General features: G+C 36.2%; 1 long non-coding RNA gene across 1 annotated transcript in view; it reads left to right on the forward strand.

Annotated features, from left to right (window-relative positions):
* The first annotated feature begins 6,108 nt into the window (after positions 1-6,108).
* The window catches only part of LOC119466691, an 11,379-nt gene continuing 8,930 nt past the window's right edge, over positions 6,109-8,557 (forward strand). The window contains exon 1 of the long non-coding RNA XR_001827286.2: positions 6,109-6,342. This is a non-coding gene — a long non-coding RNA (uncharacterized LOC119466691). The remainder of the gene's footprint in view (positions 6,343-8,557) is intronic.

Below are 8,557 nucleotides of genomic sequence, written 5' to 3' on the forward strand. Positions count from 1 at the left end.
CATTTGGACAAGAGCAACTGACATTTAAAATTATAAGACTATATAGGTGTGAATATATTTTTTTGGTGTCAAATAGACTACATCTACATTAATCCATTTCAACCACCTATACTAAATATTCAAATGGCTACACTGATCTTTTTAAAAAAGAAACTGAATGTATCAGTCTTTTTGCCTTTGTATAAATATAGCACCTTATGTAGATTCATTCATTCCTTGAATATATATTTATTGATCACATGTTAATGGCTGAGCCCTGTGCTAAACATTGAGTATTCGGTTTGGAAGAAAAATAAGACAAAATTTATGTCCTTATTTATGTAGTTTCATTTCATTATCATATGCAGAAAAGAAAGAAAACAATTGTACATCTAGAAGAGATCATAGAGAGCATCCAACCATTCTGTTTTGCACACTAGAAAACTAAGTTCCAAAGAAATGGTGTCTTGACAAGGATCACACATCTGATTAGTTCTGTTCTCGGGAGAATCCCATTTCCTGATTTTTCTCTGGTGATGTTGCCCCTATACTTGGCTGCTTCTACTTAATTGATGCCATTGAAAAATTTCCTTCTTGTTAAGAAGAATCTTCAGAATAAGTAACCCTTTATACTCAGATAAAGAAAACTCAGCACTCTCTGTGACTCCCTGTTTCTCTTATTTTGCTTACTTTTGTCAGCTACTAAATAACATAAGGGCATTTTATTCCGTTTCCTTCTGCTTAGCTCTCCCTTTACCAGCTAATTCCAGCACTCATTAACTTACTCCTTCTAACTTACTCTTCTTCACTTTTCCACCCTTCCCCTCTCACCTACTGTCTTCCAGGCAAATTTGTGCTATGTATGGCCAGATATACATTTCAGAAAAAGTCTACTTCAGTATTAGAGAGATGTCACTAGTATATGGCATTTAATGTGTTACAGTAGACATCAGTTTAGATACATTGTTTCATTTGAAATGACATCAATTTATATAAATACCTTTCCGTCACATTTTGTGCAAGCCATTAGCTTTAGAAAACTGATTTCATCATTTTTTAAAAACACTCATTAAAAGATTGAATACATTGTTTTTTGAAAATGCTAAACTGCGTTTCTCCTTGGAGAAACAAATTTGAGTTAATTATTTTTCCTTTATCTCCTGCACCTTATATGCATTTTGGTGGGCTTGGAGCATAGTAAAATAAAGAGTCCTTACATTAAACAGAAGAGAAAAAGGAAAGAATTAAGAAAGAGTGGGAGGGAGAAAAAAAGGAGGGAGAAAGATGGGAAAGGAATAGAGAAAGGCATCCAGGCCAGACAAAAGAGACTTCTTGTAGGAATCAGTCGTAGCTCTGTTACAATACGAGACATTCTGATTTGTGGTTTGATGGGCTAGCTCTGTGAACTTTATCTTTACAAAGGGAAAAAAGCCTGTTTGCATAAGCAAAAGCATCACATTTCAATTATATTCCCTTTGGAGATTCAAAAGTTCTCAAGTTCTCCCTCCTCCAAATACAAACATAAACTCAGTCAGGTTTCTCATCAGCGCAGGAGAAGTTAAAGAACACGTGACTCTGGTAGACAAAACAAGAAGATATACAGACTCATTGGAAATGTCTAGATTTTGAAAAATACCTGATGTGGGGAAAAATTAAAAGAGACAGGAATGGAAAATTCCTTTGCTGGCTTCCTGTTCTCCTTCCTGCTAAGGTGGGATTAGTTACCAGCTGTCAAAAGAAATATCACTTTTAATTCTTATTTTAGGGGGAAGAAAAGCATTAGAAAAAGCTATCTTGGAAGTGAATAAGGCAATAAGGATATTCAGTTTTTATAATTCATTCCTGAGGTTTGAAAGAGCACAAGTTGGGAAGAAAAGGATTATACCTCATATGAAAAGGGAAGAAAAACTAAGGAAGTGATAAAGGCAGATTAATCTCCTTCAAATATCTCCTAATAAAATAATCAATGTAGTAATGAAGCCAGTTAGGAGTCTGGGGTTTGAAGTATCCAAGTAATTATTCGAAATCTCTCTTTGGATCGAAAAAGACAGAATTAATAAGAGCAAACTAGTCTTTAAAACAAGGGCATATTTTGAAATGAAATCAATTATCTTTGATGCAATTCCTATTTCCATGGAAAGCATTTTTTTTTTCTTTGAGAAGGATAATTTTCAATTTATAAGTACTTCTTGCAGAAGAATAGAATTTACCTAATGCTTGGGGATGCCCTTCAAATGTTGGGTCACATCTGGTGGATACATGATAGTTAGTAAACCTCTCTCAAGTCATGGTTTCAAGAAATCCCCATAACATAGTGTAGATCAGATCAGCCAGCATGGCTGTGATTGGAGAGTACTAAAAAGCCAGTACACATGCTCTAAAAGACCTGCTTGGCTCAAATCTCCTGGATATTGGGAATTTGATGGTTAGCAATGCATTCTTTTGCATTCAGACAAGAACTCCTTGACTAAGGTTAAAAAGCAAGATTCAAAATTGTAAATCTGACTGAATCTCAAGTTTATCTTAAGACCATAGAGAAAATGGCTGGAAATAATTTGACTAAAGAAAATTGAGACTTGTGATTATTTTTTTTTGTCCTCTTTGTGCTCTTATTTATAGTATCTACAATAAACCTATATAACTTTAACATCCAGGAAAGTTTTTTAAGGTATTCTTTCCATTTTCTCCTCTCTGGGAGAGAGAATGCAGCTTTTCACCTATTAGCATGATTCAATGTGTCAGATTCTTTCAAAATGATACAACCAATTTCATCCATTTTATTTAAATAATTGTTGAAGTACAGTGAATCATCTTAGGAAAATGCTGAACAGGAATTTTCATTTCAATCTTATGAAAATTGCTCCTTGAGGAAGAATATTCAATTGGTTCTTCTCCCCCTTTTCCTTCTGCCTCTGATACCATATATTCTGGAGGGTTTGAAATACAATAAAACACACAGAGCTCTTCAAGCGATCGAAACACTTCAAATGAACATTTTGACAGCTGGGATTATGAAGCAAGAGAACAACTTGGGCCCAACCTAGTAATGCTGCAGTATCTGGGCAGCAAAAGGGTCTTGGAACTCGAGAGAGACAGATGATGGACAGTGATAGGGATGCTCATTAAGATAGTAAACTGAAGAAAAGGGTGAAGAAACCTTTAAAAGACAAACACGTTTATTTTCCAAACATGCTTGTTTCCTTAATTCCTAAAAGCATTCATCCCTTAGTATTAGTACTGAATTCTAGCTTTCTGTTAGTCTCTTGGTTGGACTCAAAGATGAATGAGGGAGTCAGGCATGATGACACATGCCTATAGTGCCATCTACTCGAGGCTGGGGTGGATGGATTGCCTGAGTCCAGGAGTTCGAGACCAGCTTAGGCAATGTAGGAAAACCCCATCTCAAAACACACAAAAATTAAAAATTAAAAAAATAGAAAAGATTAATAAGATTCAGTAAGTCCCTACCCACTAATATTTAGAATTTAGTAAAGGAAATAAGGCATGCAACTAAAAGATAAAATATCTAGACTGAAAAACATAGTGCCTTTAAAGAATATTATTCTTCATTATTATTATTTTTGAAATAAACTATTTATTGATATTTATGTTAGACAAGGAAAGAGTTGGTAAAAGGAATATTGAAGGAAAGATAGGATTTTAAGTCATAGAAATGCAGTTGACTTGGACTTAACTGGAAAATCATTAATCAGGAAAGAGGAACATTACTTTTGGAGAATAGTGAATTTTATGGTTTAGCCAGATTTTTATTTTTTATTCTGTAAAGGGCCAGATACAAAATATTTTAGGCTTTGAGGACCACAGTCTCTGCTGAGGTCTTGAAGGTCACTGAATTCTTTGTGTAATATGAAGCCTTCATTGACAATAAGCAAAAAAGATGGATAGGCCTGTATACTAACACAGGTGATTTACAGACACAGAAATGTGAATTCATGTAATTTTCATGTCACAAATATTCTTCTTCTTTTAATTCCCCCCTCCACTATTTATAATTGTAAAAACCATTCTTAGCTTGAAGTCCTTACAAAAACTGGAAGCAGGCCAGTCTTCCAACGCCAGAGCTAGAGTGTTCTCTATAATAAATAACCCCTTTGTACAATGTAACTTCCTCTTAGGCCTGTACTAAAATCACTAAACAGCAATACATTACAGATTATTGAAAAAAGACAATTAGTTATCACTTAGAGCTTTGACATTCAAGTAATAAATTCTTATCTTGTAATTTGACAAATCTTAAGCATGACACTTCGATTTGCCTCAATTTATCTTTCTGTTTTGGGGAGGATTAAAGTTCACAAGAGCTGAACTTCAGTGAGGTTAATTTTCAGCTAAGGTGGACTGAGGAGGCATAGACATGTAACAGAAAAGCCAATCCAGATATCGTTTTTATTTATTTGGCTTTAGAAAGTGTTTTTCTACTTACATGTGAGTATGGGTGTGTCTCATGTTCTGGGAATTTACTTCAAACAAAGAAACGAAGCCATGCAATGACGATCTGACTCAGTGGGAGCTGGGAATCCGTCCAGTTTCCCCATCTTGCCTCCCGTCTTGCTCTTCTCCATGGCCTGTTTTTATGCTATGTTTAAATGCCTCATCTTCTCCGATCAATCCAAACACTCACCCATACAAAGTCACCTTTCCTGAAATTGCCTTTGCAGAGCAGAGGGAGTCCTGTCAACTTTTGTGTTTTTAAAAAAGTTCTTTGAGGTGGAACACTAACAAAAGAGTGTTTTGCTTTCAAACAAGCCAGTAATCAAGCAGCGTTGTGATAATATTGAACAATCAAATCAGACATATCATGGATAAACCACAATGAGAGTTGCTACGATTGTTATGGAAATTGAGGCATTTATCTAGTCTTCAATTTTATTGTGTTTTTTAACAGAAAAGGCAACCTCTGTATCCATTGCTTCCCTGACATCTATGGATGAATGAAAAGATAGGTCCCTTGGAGAGTTCAAGCTCTTCTGCAGATATTGTGTTACAGGTTGCAAAATGGTTGCTCCTTTCAGAATGTGAATACCTTAGTGACAGCTGACAGTTGGAACATGAATTATCTATCTGTGGTAGATGTTGTCATTATCATTATCCCCATTTTACAGATGAGGAAATGGAGTTACAGAAAGGTGAAGCAGCTTCTCAGTGTCACACAGCTAGTAAGTGGCAGTGCCAACAGAGAAGTCCACTTCCTCAAGTGTTCATGCTTTTAACCATGGAAACATAACTCTAACAGCTCTCAGTCAGGACCTAGAAAAGTCCTCTTAAATTTGCAGTGTTAACCAAGCTTGATGTGGTTCCCTAGATCCCCTGGCTGCCAACACTCTGTGGAATAAAGGAAAAACTAATTCCTTGTTAGTATAACACTTCTGTTGAGCATTGCTGGACACAACTCTGCCAGGTTCTGAAGAGCTTAGGGTTGCTATTTCTTTAGTTCCCCATGGCTACCTTTCACATTTTCTGGATCTTTTTTTTTTTTTTTTTTTCATTCTAGCATTATAAATAGACCTCTTCCCTTCACTTACTTTTCTACCTCCTGGTGAGCATTGACTGCATGACCACCTCACCATTTTATTTAACCCATTAGGACTATTGCCAGGCAAAACCTATACCACAGCCTGCATTGTATTCACCATTTCAGTCTGGAGCTCTGATTCCTGGGGTTGAGGAATGGAAGATTCTCCAACCTCAATCTCTGTCATCCATGTTGATTAGTCAAAGGTTTAATCAGCTGTGAACTCTAGTTCTTTGCAACTAGATAAATAACCATTAAAGACTTGGTAAATAAAGAATGAATGGATGCTTGGCTGTCCGTCATTCATCTGTCTCGGTTTTCATCAGCGTGCAATCCCAATCCTCAGCTGCTAAGATGTAGACAAAGAGTTCTGATGAAAAGGATTTATTAGTACTGTTTCAACAGAGTCTGAAAAGTAGCACAAGCATTTCCACAGGTCGTTTCTCCACAGTCCTGTTTGTAAATATTTGAGTCACTTACTGGCATTATTGAGCATATTTCTGGCCTAGCAAATCTTCCTCCTTTGTATCCCTAATCAAGTAAAAACTTAGTCAGGGTATACTTGGGTGACCTTCACACTGTACCTCCTCCAGAGGTGGTGAGGTAATCGCTGCCACAGCTGACTGGCTATGGCTTCCTTGATAAGATGCCAGGAGCTACCTATGTAGATTCCCAGGGAGGAACTGTAGGAACAAACCAGTGTCAATGGTTAACCCAGGTTCTTGGTGTCTGGAGCTTTTATTTCCTTTATTATTAACTAAAGATCATTCTTGCCATTCCCAGCTGAGAGCACCCAGCTCATAGATTCTCTGTGGGGAGAGCGAATAAAGGTAAGTGCTATTATTGCTATGGATACAAGGTCATTCAGTCTATGTTTTGCTCTTGCTGGCATCTGTGTTTGGGGAGCAGCACCTCTATTTCCAGCAAATGTAAATATTAAAGATCAGTTAAATGCAATTAAGAGAATTTAATTTTTTTTTGTTCAAGTGCTTTAAGTAGGAATCAAACAGTGTGTCATATTCCTTAAGTTCATTTGAAGCTTTGGTCAAAAGTAGTCTTGTGTTGGTGTTTACAGGGTCTGTTAAATAGCCCTTGCCTGCTATTATATTTGTAAATGCCTAAAAGTGACTTTACTATATTCACACCATATGGAATATTCTATAATATCTTTCAGAACCAGAGTATTGCATCCTGTATGCACTTACGAATATATAACTGAAAATATGGAAAAATATTTATTTTATACCCTGTCCCTTAAAAAGCTCAGGGAAAATATAGGTTATTTTTTTTTAGAGTTGTATATAATCATTGAAAGGAAATGAAAGAGCTGTTTTTCTAGATTTATTTTGACATCAATTAGAAGTGAAGAATTTTATCCGTTTGTTTTCACCTTAATCCCTCTAAGCTTTTTTTCTTATCAATTAAAATCTTGAAGCTTTTTTTTGAGTATTTATTCAGAAAAGTGTGAGCTTATAAAACTTTGCTGTCTGGTTGCCATGCATTCTCTAACATATATAATTGAATGGTTTTCCTTGTTGGTATATTTAGGTAAAAAAATAACTTTTCTATAAGCCAGATGAATTTTATCATGTGTATTATATGGACTGAACAGTCTTTAGAAAAAGAGTACTGGAGTATCTCTGCTAAATGTTACTCTTATATCTAGTGAGAGCTGGATCCTTAAGAAGAAAAAATTTTTTGAATGTGACTTTGTTACTTTGGTATGGAAAATGGAGATCAGCCACTCTTTATGTCAGATTGTAACCAATAAAAGAACATGAAGTACCCAAACCACAGCTGTTTTGCAGAGTACATTTAAGGAATTCCTGAAATTCAGCCAAATTGAATTTAAAAGTGAACAAGGTCCAGAGTTCAATTCAAATCAAAAGAGAGAGAGAAAGAGAGAGAGAGAAAGGGAGAGAGAGAGCTTGAGTAGCTAAGAGATGTAATCCTGCTTAAGCTTATTTTTAGGACATGATAATTGGGATAAATCTAAGATTATAACTCTCATGCATAAAAAGACCATGACAGCATTTGAAACTGGAAGGAAAGACTGCAGTGGGAAGGGGATTTAATATTCTATTTTAATGCATTTTTCTAACCAAGAATTTCAATTTGGAAGAGAACACGGCCTTCAAGGGGATTGAAAAATACATGTTTCTTCTGTTATATAGGCTAGTGGTGAGTACAAGTTAAGACCTGAATCTAAATTAATTGAAAATTAGAAATGGAAAAAAATATAATTTGTGGCAAAATATGTAAAGGGCATGAAAAGTAAATATTTGGACCAAAACAATCCAGTTATTTTCTTTGTTAAATTTGTAAAACCCACCGCTTGTCCTTACACAAGAACTTGAGTTTGAGCAGAAGAGGCTCATTGGAAGCCATCTTCAAAGTTACCTCCCACCAATTTCATTTATAAATGGAACTGTCAAAGAAGCCTTCACTAAGGGGGTGATATTTGACCAAACACTTGGAGGTGGTGAGGAAGTGAGCAATGTAGGATTCTTGGAGAAAAACAGTTCAGGCAGATGGAACAGTCCTAAGGCTGAGGTGTGCCTGGTTAGTTCATGAAACAGCGAAGAGGCCAGGGTGGCTAAAGCAAAATTGCAGAAGTGGGAGTAGCAAGCAAGACATGAAGTCACATAGATGTGCCATATTTTTTTCCAAGACAGATATGATTCTGCAAGCTACAAGTGTTGGAGATTTTTGAATGTTAGAAAAGACCAATGGAAGTGTAAATTTAGACAGATGGAAAGACAGTGAGGAGTATAGTGGATGTCAGGCTGATGATACAAGTTAACAAAATATAAACGGGAGAATGAGCAGAATTAGAAAAAGCATAGGAGTAAATGAAGATAGGCTCCTCTAGTGTAGCCAATGGAGCAAATAAAAAGGTTTCTGAGGCCGGGTGCAGGGTTCATGCCTGTAATCCCAGCACTTTGGGAGGCTGAGGCAGGTGGATCACCTGAAGTCAGGAGATCAAGACCATCAAGACCAGCCTGACCAATATGGTGAAACCCCATCTCTACTAAAAATACAGTA

Source organism: Cebus imitator, unplaced genomic scaffold (assembly GCF_001604975.1).
Source record: "Cebus imitator isolate Cc_AM_T3 unplaced genomic scaffold, Cebus_imitator-1.0 Scaffold93, whole genome shotgun sequence".
NCBI lineage: Eukaryota > Metazoa > Chordata > Mammalia > Primates > Cebidae > Cebus > Cebus imitator.